The sequence below is a fragment of the Phacochoerus africanus genome, chromosome 1 (genome assembly GCF_016906955.1).
Source record: "Phacochoerus africanus isolate WHEZ1 chromosome 1, ROS_Pafr_v1, whole genome shotgun sequence".
NCBI classification, from domain to species: Eukaryota; Metazoa; Chordata; class Mammalia; order Artiodactyla; family Suidae; genus Phacochoerus; species Phacochoerus africanus.
This window is the reverse complement of record NC_062544.1, coordinates 170,092,475-170,110,877: the sequence shown is the minus strand read 5'-3', so window position 1 is coordinate 170,110,877 and position 18,403 is coordinate 170,092,475. Positions and strand designations below refer to the sequence as shown.

At 41.0% G+C, this 18,403-nt stretch overlaps 1 protein-coding gene across 1 annotated transcript in view; it reads left to right on the top strand.

Annotated features, from left to right (window-relative positions):
- The window catches only part of WWTR1 (WW domain containing transcription regulator 1), a 147,853-nt gene that overhangs the window by 89,577 nt on the left and 39,873 nt on the right, over positions 1-18,403 (top strand). The gene's annotated exons all lie outside the window — the stretch shown is intronic.

Sequence of the window (18,403 nt, the reverse complement as noted above, 5' to 3'; positions counted from 1 at the left end):
ATAAGAGGGCCAATTTTATAGTTTTTAAAAGATGGTGCCATTTTCAGATCTATTGAAGATCTGCTCTCTAAATACCGCTTTATATGCAGAACAGAATTTTAGAGAGTGTAAAGAATCTCCTGTTGGATTTTCAGGAATGAACAGGATGAAGATGGAAGCATGTTTCTAGACACCCTCCCCTTATATGGTGGCCTAATCGTGCTGAGCATGGACTCAAGTAGATCTGAGTCAACTTCAAGTAAATATATTGTCCCTTCTTCCAGGAAGTTTGGATCTACCATTTTAAAGCTTGCAAATGTAAAATATATACAAAAAGCAAATGACTTGGAATAACCTCTGTTGTGTTTTGTATTTAAAGGGCAGATCAAGGAAATTGGTGCCAGTGCTTCTATGAGCCTCAGTAAACCAAAGCCACCCCTGAGTCATTTGTCCCCAGTTCACGAGAGCTCAATTAGAAAGCAGGTGTGAGTGTAGCAAAGAAACCATACATGAGGTAGCATTGGACTAGTCTCAATTGCTTTTCCTTTTTTGGATTATTTTAATTTTTATATTTATTTATCTTATTGAAGTATAATTGATTTACAATGTTGTGCTATTTTTGTTTTTTTTAATTTTTGATTGAACTATAATTGATTTACAATTTTCTTTTCTTTTCTTTTTTCTTTTTTTTTTTTGTGTTTTGTCTTTTTAGGGCCGCATCCATGCGGCATATGGAGGTTCCCAGGCTAGGGGTCTAATTGGAGCAGTAGCCACCGCCTACGCCAGAGCCACAGCAACACAGGATCCGAGCCGCATCCTTGACCTACACCACAGCTCACGGCAATGCTGAATTCTTAACCCACTGACCGAAGCCAGGGATCGAACCCGAAACCTCATGGTTACTAGTTGGGTTTGTTAACCACTGAGCCACAACAGGAACTCCTGATTTACAATGTTGTGCCAATTTCTGCCATACAGTTTCTTTTAACCATTTAATTTTCATTAAAAATTCTAAAAGCTGATGATTAAAGTATTAATGTTAACTTTATTAATCTATTATCGGAGTTCCCATCGTGGCTCAGTGGAAGACTAGTATCCATGAGGATGCAGGTTCAATGCCTGGCCTCGCTCAGTGGGTTAAGAATCCGGTATTTCCATGAGCTGTGGTGCAGGTCACAGACTTGGCTTCAATTCGATCCCTAGCCTGGAAAATTCCATATGCCACAGGTGTGGCCCTAAAAGACACACACACACACACAAAACCCTTTATAATTGATTATAATTAGAAAAGATCTGTCGTGGACCTGGTTAACAAAAGTCACTTTTTCAAAAGTGTGTTCAAAGAGGAAGTCTTCTGATCCCCACTCCTCAGCCTGATGTTGCCTGGGGTCAGCCAGTGTTTCCGGTCATGTGTATGTTTCTTCACATAAATACGGTGCATTATACCCACTCTTCTGCACCTTGCTTTTTCCACTTCTATATCTGTACACACAGAGCTGCCTCATTCTTTTAAAAGAAATTGCCTAATAATCCAACATGTTGATATGCTATAATTATTGAACTAGCCTCCACCTCGGTGGGTATTTGGGTTTGGTGTGTTGCTAATGCAGTCAGTATTGGAGTGAATATTGTTGTTTATGTTCTCATGTAATTTCCCTAGTTTTTGAAAATCGTGCGATAAATATGAAGTGGACTGAATTAAAAGGACTTTGAATGTAAATGTTAAAAACTGAAGGCACATGTGAGGCTGCCCCCCCACCCCCACCCCACTAAAAGCCCATTTGCTGCTTAAGTTTATTTTGTATTCTGAATGTCTGAAACAAGTTACCTGTGTTTGAATAAAATACCTTACCTTCCAGATTTCTAATAAGTCGGGGCAATAAATTTCTCAAGACACACATTCTGGGGGGTTTCCAGTAATATTTGAGTATTTGCCCGTTACAAAGTGCGTTATTAGCCTCTCAAGAATCACAGATGTGTCCCAAGGATAGAAATATAATGGGGAATGCAAAGTAAGCTCCCAAGATCAGAAATAATTTAGAGAGTCACGATATGGTCCTAATAATAAATGATTTACTCAGAATATTTTATTTCAAGCTGTAGCTCTCCCTGCAGTTTAAACTCTTTATTATCAGTCTTTAAAAATAGAAAGAACAGATCCTCCTACTTTTTCTTTTTTAAGGTTTAGTATGTGGTATTTTATTTTCATTATTTTGGAAATAAGAGATATACATCTGTGTATTTATATCGTGTTTATGTCATATACATTAACATATGTAAACATATATATACCTATAAAGTTAATATTTTGAATATGATACAAAATTTTCTTTTTTTTTCTTTTTCTTTTTTGGCCACCCCCCCGGTGGCATATGGAGTTCCTGGGCCAGGGATCAGATCTGAGCCAAAGTTGCAACCTAAGCTGCTGCAACAGCAGATCTTAACCCACTGTGCCCGGCTGGGGATCGAGTCTGCTTCCCAGTGCTCCGAAGACGTTGCTGATCCCACAGTGGGAACTCCATGACTCAAAATTTATATGTCTGTTTTACATCACTGCAATTTGTTTTATCTTTTTGCCTTTTGTCCAGAGTTGATCCTTCTTCTCCTTCCCCTCCTTAAATCTAGAATTTTGGTCTTTTCAATGGAATATGTCTGATAGATAAGTGAACTTAAATGATGGGTCCTCTTCACTGATAGGTCTTTATGTACATATGAAAATGATGTCAAAATACAGTGAACACTACTGTCAGGTGATGGAATTAGTACCTCTTATAAGCTAGAGCTGTTGTATAAGCAGTGGCGTAGCAATATATCTTCTTATATTTCGATTCTACATTTTTCTGTAAGTTAGAGACAGGGACTTGGGAGTTAGACTGTCAGAATTTGTATCTTGGCTCTGCCAATTGGTGACCCCGCAAAATTATGTAATTATGTCTCATTTTCCATAGCTGTAAAGTGAGGATTATTTTTATGGTGTGAGGAGGTTGTGTGAGTTTATAAGTGTGTAGATCTCTTCTTGGTACATAATGAACCACGTGGAAAGAAGAGTTTTATTTTATATTTTATTTAATTATAGAATGTTAGATTTGAAGACAATTTTATCATTCATCATAAAAGCTCTCAACAACAAACAAAGGAGATTTATCTTAGGCTGGTCAGAGTGCAAATTGCTTTAAATTAGGAATATGAGGAGTTCTCGTTGTGGGTCAGCAGAAATGAATCTGACCAGTATCCATGAGGATGCAGGTTCAATCCCTGGCCTCACTCAGTTGGTTCAGGATCCAGCATTGCTGTGAAGCTGTGGCATAGGTCACAGACTTGGCTGGGATCTGGCGTTGCTGTCACTGTGGTGTAGGCTGGCAGCTGCATCTCCAATTGGACCCCTAGCCTGGGAATCTCCATATGCTGCGGGTGCGGCCCAAAAAAGAAAAGAAAAATTAATTAGGAACTTAGTTTTTTACTTTCAGTGAGGATAGCACCCCCTGGTGGAGATGTTTTAGTCCCCCGCCCCTTCCCTCAGATACTTCTTGTCAGTGGATATCTTATTTTTTTCAGTAGCTCTTTTCCTGAAATGTTGGCTGTAAGTCATATTATATTTTAATTGGGAGAGAAGAGACCCATCACTTAAAGGCATCCTGGAGTGAGTGACTTTGTGAAGGTCACTTTGTGAGTGATCTTGCGAGCATATTTTTGTCAGGCTGCTCAGAATCTAGTGAAAAGGCACCTGTCTCTCAGTAGGACGGTAGATTTGTTGTGTCTACACTCTCTTTTCAGATTCTAAAGTGAAATGAAATAGCCTCTGGAGGGATTATTTCAAATAGCCATCTCAAGCTTGGTCTAATTTTGTTTATTTATTTTTATTTTTATTTTTATTTGTTTTTTGCTTTTTAGGGCCACACAGGTGGCATGTGGAGGTTCCCAGGCTAAGGGTCGATTTGGAGCTACAGCTGCTGGCCTACACTACAGCCACAACAATGTGGGATCTGAGCCGTATCTGTGACCTACACCACAGCTTATGGCAATGCTGGGTCCTTAACCCACTGAGCAAGGCCAGGGATCGAACCTGCAACCTCATGGTTCCTAGTTGGATTTGTTTCTGCTGCTCCACAACAGGAACTCCCAGATTGGTCTAATTTTTAACTGAGATTTTTGTTTTTGTATTTACCAAATGAGGTTGTCTTTCAGGTTTTATCCAATTCAATTCTGTCTGAGCAAATTGGTCACCTTTGAGTCTGAGTCCCTAGCGATACACAGTGAATGGAAGGGGAGAGGAAGGTCTTGGAGAACTTTGGATAGTGCAGAGGAGAGCTTACTGAGTGGAATTCTATACCTGTGAAAGTTGATATTTTTTCATAACACTAACTACTCAGAATCTCATGTCTTTTAAGTGGGTTGTTGGTATGACTAATTACTATTAAAAGCCACTACAGGGGAGTTCCTGTTGTGGCTTGGCAGAAACAAATCTGACTTGTATCCATGAGGACACGGATTTGATCCCTGGCCTTGCTCAGTGGGTTAAGGATCCAGCATTGCCATAAGCTGTGGTGTAGGTAGCAGACACAGCTCAGATCCCAAGTTGCTGTGGCTTGGTGGAAGCTGGCAGCTGCAGCTCCGATTTGAACCCTAGCCTGGGAACCTCCATATGCTGCAGATGTGGCCCTAAAAAAGACGGGAAAAAAAAAAAGCCACTAAATTTTTTTGGAGGAGTGGGAAAAAAATGAAACAAACAAACAAACAAAAGGATTCTGAGTTCCCTGGTGGCACAACCATTTAATGATGCAGTGTTGTTACTGCTGTGGTGAGGGCTCATCCCCTGGTCTGGAAATTTCTGCATGCTGTGGGCACAGCCCAAAAGAAAAAAAGGACTCTACACAGGCATATTATAGTGTATAAAACAATGGGCTTGGGGAAAATGGAACCTGCTAAGGAAATCAGTTAGGTTGTTAGGGTGGTGATGGGGATGGGTTGGAGAGTAGGAACCTTTTTGGTTAATGGGAAGCCTTGGAGTCAAAACAGTTTCTCTTGGGCTTAACATAGGTCTCATTTTCCTTATTTGTAGTAGGTGATGATGATAGTCTTTTCCCCATGAAATTTGTTTTGAGTAGTTAGGTAGTCCATGCCTTGGTACCTGGCATAGAGAAAGCCCCCAAAGAAATGGATTCTTATAACTATTATAATTAGTTGGTAGCTTGGTTTTTCCTCACTTTTCTGGTCCCTGTGTGGTGGGAGGAAGAGCCTGTGGTGTGTGCCATTAGGAAGCCGTCCTCCTCCTCCTCCCTCAGGAAAACCCAACCTCGCATCCTGCAACTGTGATCTTTCCGACGTTTGCTTACATGTTGCAAAAATCACCTTTAACCCCAGCTAGCAAGCACAGTGAATTTGGGCAGAGAAGGTTCACTTAGAAACTTCTCCCTCTGCAAGCATGACAGCATCAAAGTGTTCCCATTTCTCAGCACATCAGTACTGACCTTGTGCAATAACTTCACATCTCTCCAGAAGTTCCCGTCGTGGCTCAGTGGTAATGAACCTGATGGGTATCCATGAGGATGTGGGTTCCATCCCTGGCCTTGCTCAGTGGGTCAGGGATCCTGCATTGCTGTGAGCTGTGGTATAGGTTGAAGACGCAGCTTGGATCTGGCATTGCTGTGGTTGTGGCATAGACTTGCAGCTAAAGCTGACTTGACCCCTAGCCTGGGAACCCCTAGTGCTGTGGGTGTGGCCCTAAAAAGACAAAAAACAAACAAACAAGCAAACAAAAGCAAAACAAAACCTCTCCATATTTTAAAATGTTTTCAACCAGAGAAAGTAACAATTTTGCCTTTTCAGTGATAATCCTGGCGATCATAAACCATGGTGTGCTGGGCCCCTGTCACACATTAACGGGCCTCTTTGTTGGAACAAGGTCCCAACCTGGGGTGCCAGTCTCCTCCCAGACAGGACAGGAAAAATAAAGACTGTGTAACAACTTCACCAGACTGCCAGCCCTAGCCAGTTTAGAAACTTCTGGTAAAGTGCAGCCAGAGTGTATTTTTAATGCTATAGGAATTTTTAAAATATCACACACTCACACACACGCTCCCCCTTTGAAGATGTGCCATCCACCAAGCCAGAGTCTCTCCTCCGTGTCTGTCTTGATCTGTATTTCAAATTATAAGCACATGTGTGGTTGTCTTGCTGTCTTTTTTTCTTTTTCTTTTTTACAGGGTATGCTTTTCAAGACAAGATGGAAAAATCTTGTCTCTGCTCAGTTTGCAAAGTTGGCTCATTCATCCCTCTAGGAAGTGTACAAAGACACTTGAAGACATTTTATCAAAAGCAAATAAAATAGCTAAGGGACACCTCAGCCGGGTGTTGTTGGAAGCCTGTAGAAAGGTATCCTGAAAGTTTGCTGAAAGTCAGATTTATATGTAGGCCATCTTAATATTTTCTTTTTCCAGTAGTTTTTTTCTGATAAAATTTATGTGGTGAGTTTGTGGCAGACACATCTGGCTACCGTGATTTTTCCAGCTCCAATGGTCTCACTGCTTTTTGAACTTTGTGGTTTCTGCAGCATAAATTAGCCTAACACACACAAGCACATACACACAGAAACCCAGAGACAAACTGTAAAACCTCCACTTAAGGGGCAGGGTGGGAGTGATGGGTAGGATTGCTGTAGTGGAAAATGGTTCTTTATGGAAAAGAAGGAAGACTGGTGGGCACAGGCAAAAGGGGGTGTTCTGGATTAAAAAATTTTTTTTCTTGATTGAAAAAAGAGAGAACAGGGAGTTCCTCTTGTGGCTCAGTGGGTTAAGAACCCGACATAGTGTCTATGAGGATACGGGTTTGATCCTGGCCTTGTTCAGTGGGTTAGGGATCTGGCTCTGGTGTTAACACAAGCAGCCATGTAGAATAAATGTATTGAGCAAATCAATTATGTATTTTTAGATATTTATAGTGACTATAGTAAGACTTTTGAATTTGAAGTGGTCCCCTTAATTTTCTCCGTAATATGGTGATATTAGTTTTATAATAGCCAAAAGGGGCAAAAAAGGAGAACCATTGGTGTTTTGAGCTTTCTTTATGGTGGGAGAGGAGGGTGGGGTGTTGGGAAGAAGGCTCCAGGCCCTGTGCAGTGTAGACAATAGACAAAGCCATGAATTGTCAAGCTTCTGCAGCCGACCCAGTCTGCCTTGGCAAACAAGTCATTTTCTAGTCTCTAAGATCAGTGTTTCTTCAAGTGGGGGTCTATGCCTAGGACAGGGTGGATCCATTTGACCGTTTGTTAACCATACATCTTCCAAGTCCAGTAGCCTCATTGCTCCTGAAAGAATGGTCAAGGGCAGCTACTGGGAGGAATGTTGCCTGGACCCCATCCCTGGGGAATTCTGCCTCAGACCCTGTAGAGGGTCTGGGAACGAGCACCGTTTTCAAAGGCTCAGATGGCTGTGGTCATCTGTCGGGTATGGGAACGGCCACAGAACTGTGCTTTAGCACCGTGATTGGAGAACGCCATCATGATCACTGGCAGTAACCCACTCAGAAATCCAGCCTTTAACTTGAGTGACCTGAAAAGAACACCGAGTGTGTTCACCAACTTCTTCCTCCTTTTTTAAATTGAGCTGTAGCTGATGCACAATATTATCTGTTTCAGGTGTACAACATAGTGATTCACAATTTTTAAAGATAATACTCCATCTCTAGTTATTATAAAACATTGGTTCTACTCGATTCCCTGTGGTGTACACTGTATCCTTGCAACTTATTTATTTATTTTTGTCTTTTGTCTTTTTAGGGCCACACCCACGGCATATGGAGGTTCCCAGGCTAGGAGTCTAATAGTAGCTCCAGCTGCTGGCCTACACCACAACCACAGCAACATGGGATCTGAGCCGCATCTGCAACCTACACCACTGCTCACGGCAACGCAAGATCCTTAACCCTCTGAGTGAAGCCAAGGATCAGACCTGTGTCCTCATGGATGCTAGTTACATTCGTTTCTGCTGAGCCATGAAGGGAACTCCTTATTTATTTTATACATGGTAGTTTATGTCCTTAATCCCCTACCCCTATTTTGCCCCTCTGCACCTCCATCTCACCACTAGTAACTGCTAGTTTATTCTCTAATACCTATGAGTCTATTTCTGTTTTGTTATATACATTTATTTTATTTTGTAGATTCCACATATAAGTAATAACCCATGATATTTATCTTTCTCTGTCTTTCACCAACTTCTAACTGGGATTTTTGCTTCAAGTAGACATTTATGGTGACATTGGCATCTCTCACCGCTTTGACACTCAGTGTCAATGCACATGTGAGCATGGGGTGCGTGAATGCTGAAACCACTTTCCAGAGAGTTCTGACCCCAGTCACACCAAGTAAACTTCAAAGACTAGGGAAGCGGGAGTTCCCATTGTGGCGCAGTGGTTAACGAATCCGACTAGGAACCATGAGGTTGCGGGTTTGATCCCTGCCCTTGCTCAGTGGGTTAAGGATTCGGCGTTGCCATGAGCTGTGGTGTAGGTTGCAGACAAGGCTCGGATCTGGCCTTGCTGTGGCTCTGGCGTAGGCTGGCGGCTACAGCTCTGATTAGACCCCTAGCCTGGGAACCTCCATATGCCTCGGGAAGCAGTCCTAGAAAAGGCAAAAAGATTAAAAAAAAAAAAAGAACTAGAGAAGAGATTGCAGTTTTGGTATCCAGATTATTGAAGTGTGTTGTCTAAATTCACAAGGTCCATGTACAAGGCCACCTTGAACCTTGTGGTGCTGAGAAGTGGCCAAGGAGTGAGGCTTCTGTAGACCCGAACCCCTGAAAAATTCTGGAGGGGGGGCCTCTTATCCCAAAGAAGTGCAGAGCCTCTTTGGAAAGAGGTAAAGGCCAGGTCACGCTTTTCCTTAGTTCCTTCTTTGTGTGCATGACTTTCATGTACTAATTTATTTCTAATGATGTCTAATCTCTTCACCAAGCTTTGGACCTCTGTTGAGAGTTTTAAAAATAATTTGGACAGTTTCAGTACTCTCGGTGGGCTGACTTCCAGTAGTTTGCCCCCAGGAACGTCCTCGCTGTGGAGAATTGCACCCAGTTAAAGTTTTAGGCAGAGGGGTTCTGGGATGGTTTGTCATTCAGCCACTTGTTCCAAATCGGTAAGTGTCAAGTGACATTTGGACACTTTGCTTTGATCTCCTCCTTGGGGCTTCTGGTGACGGAGTCCCTGCTTGTGTGTGATCATCACCTCCCCCACCCCGTATCAACGGGACAATTGATTTCTCCTTCCTCTCTGGAAGTCTAAATTTATTCCCTGGGTGTTTTGCAGTTGCTGGTGGTCAGGGACAGCTGTTCTACCACGCTTGACTCTGAATAATTCTCCGTGATGAAGTCAGCAAAATAATACCATAAAAGATGCTGGGAAAACAAAAGCCTTCATGGTCTTTTCTCATTAAGTGTTTTGAAGACAGGAAGATCATCCCTTCTCCCTGGTTTAAAAAAATAAATAAATAAAGACAGGAAGAAATAAGATTCTAAAACATATTTGAGGCAGCAAGACTCAAGTATGTTATTTTCCTCCATATAATATAATTACTATTTGGTCATTTTAGAAAATGCCAGTCGGCAAAAAATGAGAAAATAAGAAACACTCTCATCTGACCATTCTAAGTCACACTAACATTGACATCTGGGAGTTCCCGTCGTGGGGCAGTGGAAACAAATCCAACTAGGAACCATGAGGTTGCGGGTTCAATCCCTGGCCTTGCTCAGTGGGTTGAGAATCTGGCATTGCCGTGAGCTGTGGTGTGGGTCGAAGACGTGGCTCAGATCTGGCGTTGCTGTGGCTGTGGTGTAGGCCGGTGGCTGTAGCTGTGGTTGGACCCCTGGCCTGGGAACCTCCATGTGCTGCAGGTGCTGCCCCACAGAGACAAAAAGACAAAAAGACAAAAAAAAACATTGACATCCTCTCCTATCTTTGTCTTTTTTCAATACAAATGTAAACAAAAAAGTTTGGTGAATTCTCTGTTCTTTTTTTGTAGCCTGCTTTTTTCATTTAATGTATTATGAGCATCTTTCGATTGATAAATATTTTTCAATTCGCTGTTTTTATTGGAAAAGTAACACAAACATGGCAAAATATACAAACAGTTCTCAAGAGTATTCATGAGAAGTCAGTCTCCTTCATACCAGGACCCTGGCCTTTCTCTCCTTCCCAGGGAATCCACTAATGCCAGCTTCCTCAGTACAGTCATGCCTCATACCCAGCTGAGCATAGGGGACTGGTTTCAGGGCCCCTGCAGATACCAAAAGTAGAGGATGCTCAACTCCCTTATGCAGTACAGTCTGCCCTCCATATCTGCGGGTTCCACATCTGCAGATTCAGTTTTAATTCATGGTTGGTGGACTCTGCAGATGTGGATCCTGCAAATACAGGGGTGCCATCAATATTCTAGAAATGCTCTACAGACACAGATGTGTGTTTGGATATATATGTCTCTTTAAAACTTAACATATCTTAGGGAGCTTTATAAATTAGTACTTTATAGGAGTTCCCTGATGGCTCAGTGGGTTAAGGATTTGATGTTGTCACTGCTGTGGCTCAGGTCGCTGCTGTGACATAGATTTGATCCCTGGCCTGGGAACTTCTGCATGCCACAGGCATGGCCAAGAAGAAAAAAGAATTGGTACTTATAGATGTATTTATTCTTTGTTAGTAGTAAATAATATTCCACTCTATTGATGTACAGTAATTTATTCAACCAGTCCCCTATGTTTGATATTTAGGGTTTTTGCTGATTGTTTGCTGTTATTAACCAATGCTACAATGTGCATGCCTGTATGTAAATCCTTGTGTCACATGCTGTTTATTTATAGGACTATTTTGCAGAGGTGGAATTCCTGGCAAAGGTTATGTGCCTTTAAAGTTTTAATAGGAGTTCCCATTGTGGCTCAGCAGAAACGAATCTGACTGGCATCCATGAGGACACAGGTTCAATCCCTGACCTTACTCAGTGGGTTAAGGATCCAGCATTGCCATGAGCTGTGGTGTAGGTCACAGACACAGCTCGGATCTGGCCTTGCTGTGGCTATGGTGTAGACCAGTGGCTACAGCTCTGATTTGATCACTAGCCTGGGAACTTCCATATTCCAAGGTTGCGGTCCTAAAAAGACAAAAAAGAAAAAAAAAGAAAAAATTGAAGTGCTTCTTTTTAAAAATTTTTAAATTTTTTTATGGTTGCACCCACAGCATGTGGAAGTTCCTGGGCCAGGGATTGAATCCATGCTGCAGCTACAACCTATGCCATGGCTTGGCAACACCAGATCCTTTAACCCACTGCACTGGGGTGGGGATCGAACCCTTACCTCTGCAGTGACCCAAGCCACTGCGGTCAGATTCTTAACCCACTGTGCCACAGCAGTAACTCCCTTCAAGTGCTCCTTTCCTCCTACTGTGGCCAATAATGTTCATTACCAAACTTTTTAGTCTTTATAATTCTAGTATAATATATATATGTGTGTGTGTGTGTGTATAAATATATAAAATGTATATAATGTATGTATGTATATAAATATTTGTTATGAATAGACTTGGGCATATTTCCTTCTGTACACTACTTCATGATAAAAACTGTACAATATTAATATTCTGTTGTGTGACTCTACCTTAATTTACTTAATCAGTTCTTTTATTGAGACACATACAGGTCGATTCTATTTTTTATTATTATAAATGATATTGCAGTAAATATTCTTGTACATAAGTTTTTGTGCCTTCCTTTAATTTCCTCATTTTCCCCCCAGTTTCTTTGGATTATTTGTTAGGAAAGTATAAGAATTCCTAAAAAAAAAAAAACCAAAAAAAAAACCACCAAAAAAAAAGTCCCCCCAAAAAATATTGACTTGGTTCGCTTTTATTGAGCTAAACAGGTAATTGTCTGCAGGTCCACTCTGTGTGTGCTGGGGAAGATTTGTTTGGGGTGTTACTTTCTTTTACAAAAAATGATTTAAGGTTGCCAAAAAAGTATATTTTTAGCCAGGCACCTAGTGTTCCCATTAGCTCTGTTTTTCAGCTTGCATATCCATATGTTTTTGACTAAACCATAAATAGAAGTTTCATTTGAAGTTTGCTTCCCAGTACATGTCATGCATTTCATTCCATATTACTTTCGTCCTTTTCCTTTCCAGTATTATATTTCTCAGACACCAGTGAAGAGTGAGTTGTGAGTTTTCAATTTTGCCAAGAGTTAAGTATTTGCAGAAATGGAAAAAAAAAATAAAGTAAAAAAATTAATGTGGCCGATTTAGCCCTGGCTCACAAGACTTTCATGTAGCTGCTTCAGAGCTCACGCTTGCTTTATTTATTTATTTATTTATTTATTTATTTATTTATTTATTTATTTATTTAAGGATGCACCCATGGCATGCGGAAGTTCTCAGGCCAGGGGATTGAACCTGCACTGCAGTTGCAGCCTGCGCCAATGCTGAATTCCTAACTTGATGTACCACAGGGGAACTTCCCAAAGCTCATGCTTTAAATATCAAGAAAAATATTCTATTTCTACCTTTAATGATTACCATAATGCCTGAATTAACTAGCATGGAACTATAATTTCTCCCTAAATGGAACTGGATTATCCACCTTAGCAAAATGAATTCTTAGGGCAGCTACAAATGGTTGGTTTATGGACTCTTTGCCTCTCTGGTATAGATTGTTTTTCTGTTGCTACTGCCTGAGACACTGCAAACAAGGAGTTTTGTCTCTGGAGACCCCACTCTCCCATCTAAACATTTGCTTATCTGTTGTCTTCTCCTCTGTCTCTACTCCAGTTGTTGTTGTGGGTTTTGGCCACATCCACAGTATGCGGAAGTTTCCATGCCAGGGATTGAACCCATTCCACAGTTGTAACCAGAGCCACAGCAGTGACAATGCCAGATCCCTAATCTGCTGAGGCATCAGAGAACTCCTCTACTTTAGTTTTAAGTGCAACACTTTTCCCCCACCATTTGAGGGAATCTCAGGGTCCAAACTGTATTAAAGTAGGATGGCTTAGGCCTGAGACATTCCTTCTTGAAACATACTGCCCTGTGTTGTTTTTTTTAAATTTTTTTTTATTACTCAAATGAATTTATCACATCTGTAGTTGTATAATGATCATAACAATCCAATTTCACAGGATTTCCATCCCACAACCCAAGCACATCCCCCCACCCCCCAAACTGTCTCCTCCAGAGACCATAAGTTTTTCAATGTCTGTGAGTTATCATCTGTTCTGAAAAGAAGTTCAGTCTGTCCTTTTTTCAGATTCCACATGTCAGTGAAAACATTTGATGTTGGTGTCTCATTGTATGGCTGGCTTCACTTAGCATGATAATTTCTAGGTCCATCCCATGTTGCTAAAAATGCTGGTATTTCACTCCTTTTAATGGCTGAGTCATATTCCATTGTGTATATGTACCACATATTCTTGATCCACTCCTCTGTTGATGGACATGGAGGTTGTTTCCATGTCTTGGCTGTTGTAAATAGTGCTGCAATGAACACTGGAGTACATGTGTCTTTGCGAGTCATGGTTTTCTCTGGATAGATGCCCAGAGTGGGATTGCTGGATCAAATGGTAGTTCTATTTTTAGTTTTCTGAGGCATCTCCATACTGTTTTCTACAGTGGTGGCACCAATTTACAATCCCACCAACAGTGTACTAGGGTTCCTTTTTCTCCACACCCTCTCCAGCACTTATTGTTTGTAGACTTTTGTATGATGGCCATTCAGGCTGGTGTAAGGTGGTACCTCATTGTGGTTTTGATTTGCATTTCTCTAATAATGAGTGATGCTGAACATCTTTTCATGTGTTTCTCGGCCATCTGTATGTCTCCTTTGGAGAATTGTCTGTTTAGATCTTCTGCCCATTTTTGGATGGGGTTGTTTGTTTTTTTGGTATGGAGCTACAGAAGGTGTTTATAAATTTTGGAAGTTAATCCCTTGTCAGTTGATTCACTTGCAAAGATTTTCTCCCATTCTGTGGGTTGTCTTTTCATTTTGTCATACTGCCCTATGTTTGCATTTGGGAATTTCTTTTCCAGCCTAAACTCTGCCCTTGGCTAGTTTTCCTTCTATGGAGAAGGCCAGTGTGGAACAGTTTCTTCAGCTAGGGCCTTTCACCCCAGGGCCTCAAGCTTTATAGCCACCTAACTCAACTAACTTAACTAACCAGCTACCCCTGCCAAGAAAACTTGTAGTTCTTTAGTCCAGTGACTTACTGTCAGGCATAGGTGTCCAGAGGTGTTTCTTCTTCTTTTTAAAAAATTTATACTGTTGATTTATAACTTCAGTAGTTGCAGGTTTACAGCACAGTGATTTAGTTACATATATAAATACATATTCTCTTCCCTTATAGGTTATTACAAAATATTGAGCATAGTTCCATGTGCTACTGTAGGTCCTTGTTAGTGTCTTTATTTTTTTTTTTAATGAATTAGTGTGTATGTGTTAATCCCAGTCTCCTAATTTAACACCCCCTTTCCCCTTTGGAAACCTGAGAGCTCTTTTTTTCTGAAAGACCATTCCTGTAGGGCATCTCTTTGTCCTGTCTTTCCAGGCTCCCTATTTTTTGAAAATGCGATTTTTTTTCCCCTCTTTAAAAAAATCGAGATACAGGTGACATAAACATTATATTAGTTTCAGGTGCACAGCTCAGTGATTTGATATGTACATATATTGTGCAATGAACATGACAATACATCTAATTATTACCCATTGCCACACTTTTTTTTTTCTTGTGATGTGCTGACTGAAAAAAAAACTGTACAACCTAAAAGCTGAGAATTATGTTTTATTCGGAACTTACTGAGAACCATTAGCCTAGGAGACAGCCTTTCAGCCCTGAGGAACTGTTCCAAAGGGGTAAGGAAGGAGCCAGGATATACAGGAGTTTGGGCTGAAAAAACAAAAACAAAAACACAGTTGACCATCATAAGATTACTGCTAATCACCAAAAAATGGACATCTCAAGTTAATGATCTTACTGCTTTTCTATGTATGGGAAGATGCAAGCGTCAAGGCTCATTGAAATTATTCTTTTGATATACATCTTAATTATGTAGGGCCTTATCCTGTTTTGCTCCAGCTGCAGTGGCTGATGGCTCCATGGCTGGCAACATTCGTTGTTTACCCAGAATAGCAGGCCACATTCATTGTTTGCTGAAATGTCAGGCACAGTTTTTTTTTTTTTTTTAAACCACAAATAACAGTTGGGGTTGGGGGTAGGGGGTGGATGTGGGGAGGCTGGGAAAGAAGGGTGAGTGTGGGGTATCAGAATCATATAGCACCTGATACAGCTAGGGGTATTTCCCTCTAAACCCCATTCAGTTCTCAAAATCGTTGTGCAGTAGTGGTTCCTCTCAGAGAATTACCACCACAGCGCAGTGGCCCCTATCCAACACCCTTTGTGTGGACTCTGCCAGCCTGAGAAATTTCAGTCTCCAGGGAGTTCAGGGTGTGTTTCGGGGAAGTTTTTTCTTTGTTCTTGTTTTTGTAATATGTCACCTTTTATTTTGAAATAATCTAAAACCTACAGAAGAGTTCGAAGTACACGGAACTCCTACATTCCCTTTGCCCAGATTTGCCTTTGTTAATTGTTTATGATTTGCCTCATTTGCTTATCTCTTTCTCTGTATGAAGATATTTTTTTTCTTTTTCTTTTTTGATCCCTTTGGGACTAAATTGGAGACATCATGTCCTTTTACCCCTAAATACTTCGGATTGTATTTTCTAAAAATACAGGTTCTTATACAAGCATAGCACAGACATACCTCCTTTTACCTCACTTCACTTTATTGCACCTTGAAGATATGCATTTTCTACACATTGAAGGCTGTGGTAACCTTGTGTCACACAAGTCTGTCATCATCATTTTCCCAATAGCATTGTGTCTTTGTGTCACATTTTGGTAATTCTCACAATATTTCGAACTTTTTCATTATTATTGTGTTTATTATTGCGATCTGTGATCAGTGACTTTGGTTACAGTTGCAAAAAGATTGTCTGATTGAAGTCTCGGATGATGGATAGAATTTTTAGCAATAAAGTGTTTTCGTTGTTTTTGTTGTCTTTTTAGGGCCGCACAAGTGGCATATGGAAGTTCCCAGGCTAGGGGTCAAATCAGAGCTGCAGCTATCAGCCTGCACCACAATAACAGCAATGCCAGATCCAAGCCACATCTTCAACCTACACCATAGCTCATGGCAATGTTGGAGCTGGATCCTTAACCCACTGATCGAAGCCAGGGATCATACCTGCGTCCTCGTGGATACTAGTCGGTTTTGTTACCTCTGAGCCATGATGGGAACTCCAATAAAGTATTTTTTAACTGAGGTATGTGCATTTTTTTTATACAATGATATTGTAATGTAATTGATATTGCAACGATATTGTAATGTATGCTATTGCATTACATATATATGTAATAGACTGATATGTAATATATATATAAATAGACCATAGTATAAGCATATTTTTTGTATGTACTGGAAAACCAAAAAATTTGTATGACTTACTTTTTTTCCATGGACTGGAACTGAACCCTCAGTATTTCTGAGGTATGCCTGTATAGTATCAACATTAGGAAATTTAGCATTGTAAGTCCATATTTGAAATTCCATTTGCTGCAGTAACATCCTTTATGACCATTTTGATTTCTGGTCTGGGCTCTATTGAGGATCAGGCATGGCATTTAGTTGCCCTGTCTCCTGAATTCCTTTTTATCTGGAATGATTCCTCAGCCCTTGGGTTTCTGGACCTTGACATTTTTGAAGAGTGCAGGCCAGTCATTTTGAAGATTGCTTTTTAATTCTGATTTGTCTGGTGTTTCCTCCTGGTTTAGCTTTAGGTTATAGGTTTTGGGCAGGAGAAATAACTTGACACAGAAGTGATGCTGGATTCTTCTCACTGCCTCCTGTCAGGAGGCATGCGATGTCACTTTGTCCCAAGATGGGTGATGTGGGAGGAGGGCAGTGTTTGCTTGGGGCAGCTGGCTCCTCTAATAACTGTGTTCCATGAAAACAGTATGCTGTGAGGAAAAACCTTTTAATCCACCAGGTCTCTGTAAGGTGTGGCCTCAGGTCATGTAAACTCTTCTCTCCTCAGGATGATGAGCAAATGCCATCTCTAGCATGTTCACTTAAGCTTCATAGAAAACTATTTAATTCATAAATAATACATAGTATGGCTCTATATACAGAGTTTTAAAATGAAACTTGTAATGCTTCCATCCATTCATTCTACTCTTGTCTCTTCTAAAACACATAATTCAAGGATACCTATAAAAAATTGACCTAAGTTGGGGTCCTGGAGACTAAGGCTGAGAAAATAATAAAGCCTGGGAGAAAAATGCATACCACAGGCCTGGTGTGGTTGCTAGAGGTGTCTGTAGATTTGATTTTGAAAGTCGAGGGCTTAGGAGTTCCTGTTGTGGCTCAGAGGGTTAAAAACCTGACTAGCAAAACAAAAACAAAAGCAAAAACACAAACAAAAACAAAAACCTGCATCCTTGGCCTCCTCGCTCAGTGGGTTAAAGGATCCAGTGTTGCCATGAGCTGTGGTATAGGTCACAGATGCCACTCAGATCCCATGTGGCTGTGGTGTAGACTGCAGCTGTAGCTCTGATTTGGCCCCTAGCCTGGGAACTTCCATATGTTGCAGATGCAGCCCTTAAAAAAAAAAAAAAAAAAAGAACGTTGAGCAGGCAGTGAGATATGTTCAATTACCGAAATCAAAGCATCCATGAGGGAAAGGCCATCCATGTGGAGGGATGGAAAAGCCTTCATCTACGTGGAGGAGAAACCAAGTTTTCACAAGTATAGATGCCTAAGAGGGAGTTCTCCCACTAATGCCTCATAAATGATCTAGACACTGCGATCTAGGAGACCGTCCTCAAAAAATCTCCCTACAATGAATCCCAGGAGTTTTGGAGAGGTTTTCCCCTACCCTTCTTAGACACAGGCTGGTGGCATGCTCTCGGAGCTCTCGCCAGGAATGGCTGTAGACAGGGCTACCCTGCATACCCCATTGGACTCAAGGATACAATTTAGAAAATCCAGAGTTGTAGCTTTTTGCTGTTGTGTGTGTTTTGTTTTATGTTTGCTTCGAAGAACAGAACCCCCTTGGCCCATCCTCCCAAGTGAAAATTAGAAGTGTAGGTTTTTGTTTTGCTTTGCTTGGGACCAGAGTCTCCTTTTGTTAAGTGTTTAAAAGCAGAGCTGCTCTGGTTTCTGTCTCTCCTTACCTCCACCCCAAAGCTTATTCCTCGTGCCCAAAGATGACTCTGAACCACCTCACAGGGCTTTAGAGACTCGCATCCCAGAGATAGAGATTCTGAGGAGCAGACCCAGGAACTCTCTGTCTCTGGATTTCTTCAGAATTCTTACGTTTCCCAAAGTGTATGAAATGCTCTGGAAGT